We start from the raw sequence: 6,000 nt of genomic DNA on the forward strand, positions 1-6,000 counted from the left end.
CAAGAGTCTTTAAAAAGTTCTTATTATTTGATCCTGTAATTCCACTTTCAGGAAACTGTTCTGCTAAAAAGAGCTGCCAGAAAAATATGCACAAATTTGTTCATTACTGCAATGTTTATCACATAGAAAGACTGGAAACATAAAGGTCCAACAATAGGAGGATGTTTAAATTTTGTCATATGCATGCAATGAAATACAACCATTAAAAATTGTTCTTGGAGAATTTCATGAGGTGGAAATGTTTACAATGTAAAGTTGGGTTTAAAAAAATGAATGTAAAAATCTGTACATACAGTATGGGCCTAAATATGTGACATATATGCATAGAAAACAAACACACCAAAAAGTTTACAAATGATTATCTGTGGGTGGTAGAATTGAGAATTATTATTATTTTATTTTTTAAAAAGATTTTATTTATTTATTTATTCATTCATGAGAGACACACAGAAAGAGAGACAGAGACATAGGCAGAGGGAGAAGCAGGCTCCATGCAGGAAGCCCGATGTGGGACTCGAACCTGGGTCTCCAGGATCACACCCTAGGCTGAAGGCAGAAGCTTAACCGCTGAGCCACCCAGGCGTCCCTTATTATTTTTTTTTAAAGATTTTAATTTATTTATTCATACAGACCGAGGGAGAGAGGCAGAGACACAGGCAGAGGGAGAAGCAGGCATCATATGGAAAGCCCCACGTGGGACTCGATCCAGAGCCTCCAGGATCACGCCCTGGGCTGCAGGCGGCGCTAAACCGCTGCGCCACGGGGGCTGCCTGAGAATTATTTTTTCTAAAGATTTTATTTATTTATTGGAGAGAGAGAGAGAGAGAGCACGCACACACACTCGAGAGACCACAAACAATGGAGAGGGAGAAGCAGGCTGCTCATTGTGCAGGAAGCCTGATGTGGGGCTCAATCCCAGGACCCTGGGATCATGACCTGAGTTGAAGGCAGTCACTTAACCCACTGAGCCACCCAGGTGGCCCAGAATTGGGAATTATATTTATTTCCTTCTTTATACTTATCTGCATTTTAAAAATTGCCTACAATCATATCCATTACTTTTATAATCAAGAGAATAGAAAAAAAAAAAAAACATCTGTAATAGGCTCCACCCCCCACCCCCAACAGACTCTCCTAGGTCTTAACCCCAAATTAAATGTCTTGGGATCTTTAGGAGTTTTGAAGCCATTGGGCTCTCAACAATGAATAACAGAAAATTAAAAATCAGGCAGTAGGTAACCATGTAGAATGTCATCTGCGTCCCGACAAAATGCAAATTTTGACATAGTTTTAAGGGGTGGTATTTAAGCACTGAGCCAAGTCTCATTAGGATTCCCCCATTCAGACCTACATACCTAACCAGCCCATAGGTGGCAATCCCTGCCCTCCACCTTACCCAGGCAAACCGGTTCACAAGTCCCTTCAAGCTCCTCCCTAGTCCCATCTGCAACACACCCTCCACCCAGTAACCCTCCCCTATTTCAGGCCACTTGGTACACCCTCCCTGCTAGGAAGTGTGTCCTGATTACAACAGCTACGCATCGATCTCCCCACCTACACAACACCAGCAAAAAAATCTCAGTGGGGTTCACTGTCGAGTAGAACAGTTTGGGAAATGAAAGAGTGAGTCATCCCCCTTGGCCTCCAGCGTCTTTCATGTTGGGTTCTAAATGTTTTCTTTGAGCCTCTGGGATCTTCCCTAGCTCTAAACTCAGCTTCCTCTCCTCCTACCATATTCACCAGATGGTTCCTTAAATGGCCCTCCCTGAACCCCAGGGCCCCAGTCAAGTGTGCTCCTTAATTCTCTGAAGAACGCTTGCTTCTATTAGCCTCTGGCCTGCAGCCCACGCTGAGGTCAGCCTCCCCCCCTGGGCCAGACTACTCTGCCCACACCGGACTGGGGAGGGAAGGCCGGCAGCCTCACCCAGATCCTCGGCCACAAGTTTCCCAAAGCATCCCCTATGCCTAGATCCTTCTGGAACCACACTGCCCAGCTCCCGTGCCTCAGCTCTTCCAAGCAGCCGCCCCGTCACCCCCGACCTATCTGCCAACTGTCTAGTCACACGCAGCTGTATCCACCTGTACTTATGTCTTCAAATGGTTTTAGCCACGCCGCCACCGAGGCCCTGGCTGGCTAGCCTCAATGCATTTGCTGTCCTCTCCCCGGGGCTCGGCTCGCATCCCGCATCCCGTTTCTCAGTCTTCCCTGAGCAGTTTGCGCCTCGGGCCTCCAAGCCTTCTCTCGGGCTTTCCTCTCCCCAAAATGCCTTACCCCCGTTTCTATTGTTGTTCTGCTTCTCTGTTGAAAGTCTGTTCATTTTAGTCGCTCCCTCCTTTCTTGTACAGAATTTTTCAGTCTGACAGTTAAATGTGTGTGTAATTGTCTTTTCTACCAGGGGTGGAGGTTAGGTTCTAAACAGCTCAGAATTCTCCAGCACAGTGTTCCTTTAATTAAACATTCTCTGTGAATTTGCCCCTCCTCTTCCTTTGCACTGGAAGGTCCTGAAGGCAGTTCCTCATTCATTTCACCCCCACTGCAGCCGGGATGAGGCATGAGGCGTTACCCACAGTCTCCAGCACTGAGGGGAGAACAGATCCTGAGATCTCCCCTCAGCTAGGCAGGCAGGACCAAATTTGTTGGGAAATGGTGAGTCTTCTGTCAAGCTGATTTGGCTATCAGGATTCCTGAGCTCTGGCTGATTCTGATACTAACCTGTTTCTTAGTGGGAGGATCATCTTTCTGAGCTGCTAAATGGGAACAGGACCTACATGTCTTCCCTATTCCACCAGGAACTCAAATGCAGTAACAAGGTACAACAGCTCAGGAAAAGCACAGGAGTTGAAGATGGAAGGCAAGAGGTCACTGGTGTCAAGATGGGTCAGCACACTTAGGGGCCAGGCGAGGGTCAGGAGCTCCCTTACTCAGCTTTAGTAGTGGGAGGGGGAGCCCAGCAAACTAGGAAACAAGTAGAAGCAGCCCTGAAGCTTGCAGAGGTGGTGGCTGAAAAAGGAACAGCTTGGGATCCCTGGGTGGCTTAGCGGTTTAGCGCCTGCCTTCGGCCCAGGGCATGATCCTGGAGTCCTGGGATCGAGTTCCGCATCGAGTCCCGCATCGGGCTCCCTGCATGGAGCCTGCTTCTCCCTCTGCCTGTGTCTCTGCCCCCCACCTCTCATTCTGTATCTCTCATGAATAAACAAATAAAATCTTAAAAAAAAAAAAAAAAAAAGGAACAGCTTGAACATTTTCCCCGTGTGTGGAACAAGTTAGTGGTTCCTTTAACAACGCAAGGGCTACTGTTAGCAAGGTCATGCATTTGACTTTTTTTGTCCAAGTATTCTTTACTGGCTGCTTATGTCCAGGTGAGAGAAAGAGCACCTGACTTGTCTGCTTATTATACTACATGACCTCGAACAAATTTCTGAACCCTCAAGTCTCAAGTTATCTGGTCTGTAAACTGGGGACAGAGTAGTTACCTTGAAGTTAGTGTGAGAATGAACTGAGAGGAGCCACATAACTTGTCTAGCAGTTCCTGGCAGTCCCCTGCTCTGAACAGAGGCAGCTTCGGCATAGCTCTGGCCTGCGTGTAGGCTACCAATATTGTGGGTAGGCTAGGGCAGGGCTGGGGAGGTATGATTACTCAAACTTTATAACGAAGATTCCAAGACAGTCACAATTTCAAAGACACTCTCCTGTTTTCTCTTAAGTCGAGAAGCACTTGCCAAGTTCTGATTGGGAAAAACATGATCACTATGGAAGGCACCTTGGTGGCTACCTATTTCTCCATCAGCCCTGAGAGGCTGGGCTCCAAGCCCAGAGGTTCTCAGCCAGATACTCAGATATGCAACTGAAAGGTGGTGGAAGGAAGAAGATGCTCAGCAGTGGCTCAGGCCACCTAGAAGGTAGGAGATCCAGGTGCTACTGCCCCCTTTCTCCATCCGAGTGTATATGGGCCACTGCAGCACATTTCTACTCGAAAAGGAAAGGAGCACATTAAACCCTTCGAACTCAAGTTAAATCCTCAAGTCTTTGGATACACATTAGAATCACCTGGGGAAATTTGGCTATCTTCATGTCCAGACTATATTCCAGACCAATTAGATCAGTAGGCTTTTTAAAGCTCCCTAGGTAAATTCCAAGTTACACCAAAAGTTGAGAACCACTATTCAAGATCTTTTCTTTTTTCAAACTTGCCACATGATGATAATCACCTATATTGGCTTAAAATAGCTTCTCAGTCTCTGAAATTAGCACCATTACCAGAACATAGTATTTCTAAAACACACCTCATTTTTTTTAAAGATTTTTATTTATTTATTCATGAGAGACAGAGAGAGAGAGAGAGAGAGAGAGAGAGAGAGGCAGAGGGAGAAGCAGGCTCCCTACAGGGAGCCCAACATGGGACTTGATCCTGGGTCTCCAGGATCACGCCCTGGGCTGCAGGCGGCACTAAACCGCTGAGCCACCCGGGCTGCCCTAAAACACACCTCTTTAAAAATATACAGGGTATCTTAGTATCTTTGAAATCTGAGTGATCTTCCAATCAGTGATATTGAAGATTTTATGACACACAGAAATCAGCATCTCAGGTGATCCTCACAATTAGGCAGGTTTGAGTAAAAAACAGTTCCCTCTACTTTCTAGAGAAGCACTTTGCAAATGTTAACATCCTTAGAGTCACCTGCAATCCTGTTACAACACAGGTTCTGAATCAGAAGGTCTAGGTTAAGGCTTAAGATCTTGCATTTCTAAGAAGTTCCTAGTTGATCTGTGCTGGGCCAAGACCATTTTGTGTCACATTTTGGGTAGCAAAGTTCTGAAATGTCTTCTTCTGAGGAGGCTCCACCAGCAACTCATTTAATTAAACTGAAATAACTGGTATAGAGAAATACGACCAATGGAGAGAGTCTTCGATAGGTCTGAGAGGCAACTGCTGGACTGCACTCTAGTATTTCTCCCCAGGAAGGGACAGCTGGGATGAGGACCAGAGCGAGGGCCATCCCGACGTTTGCAAAGCCAGAGTCCAAGTTCCCAAGGAAGCAGTTTGTTATATGAGGCAACATAGATCCCCACTCTAAATGCCAGCAGAAGTTCACTCACCAACTGAAATTGGGCCTTTAGGTGGCTTTAGTGGATTAAGGGGACGCAGCCCCATTCTCTGTACACATACCCCTTTTCCTTCATTTAGTCACCAAACCTTTACTGATGGTTCACTAACAAACTACAAGGTCTGAAGCATTCAAAGATGAATCAGATTTGGTCCCAGACCCGCAGGGGGAGGAATTCACCCTGGGGGAAACCCATTTGTAAAGTAAAGTACAGTATGAAGTTATAAGTGCTATTAACAGAAGAAGCACATACAAAGAGATGAGCCAAGAGAAAGGATGATAAGAGCTTCCTGGTGCAGCAGTCACTGGAGGAAACATTTATAATCTTTCCAGATAGGGCACCACCTTTAACAAAACCACCTTTGCCAGAACCAGCCTGGTATGATGGAGAGGGTGCTCTGATGCCTTGAAGCCCTTGAAACCAAGACCCTAAAATCTGGAATCTCAGGATGGGCAGAGCTTCCTGCATTTATGTCTTTAATCTCTAGTGCTAAGATGCAAGTGAATCCCAGGAAGGGATTTTTAGGGGATCAGCCCCTCAAAAGGATGGGTCAACTGTGATCTCATTCCAGAGAGCTTCAGTTTCCCGCATCCTATCCTCCTGTGTGAGAATCCAGCAGATCATTTTCCTAGTTACATAAATACAAGTCTCTGCCCTTTGTCATACTGAGCTCTTAATTGGCTTTGCTCCGTCACATTGCTAGATATAAAGCCTACAATCCCTAGACTAAGTAGACCTCCAGCTGGATAGGGAGTCTCGGCCAAGACAGGCAGGGTATAAGAACCTAGAGCCTGCTTCCTCACCGAGGCCCCTATAGACCAGCTTTTTAGGAGGACTACAAAAGGGATACTCATCCCATTTTATTTTTTCCTTATCTTCCATCTCACAGACAG

The sequence above is a fragment of the Canis lupus genome, chromosome 6 (genome assembly GCF_011100685.1).
Source record: "Canis lupus familiaris isolate Mischka breed German Shepherd chromosome 6, alternate assembly UU_Cfam_GSD_1.0, whole genome shotgun sequence".
NCBI classification, from domain to species: domain Eukaryota; kingdom Metazoa; phylum Chordata; class Mammalia; order Carnivora; family Canidae; genus Canis; species Canis lupus.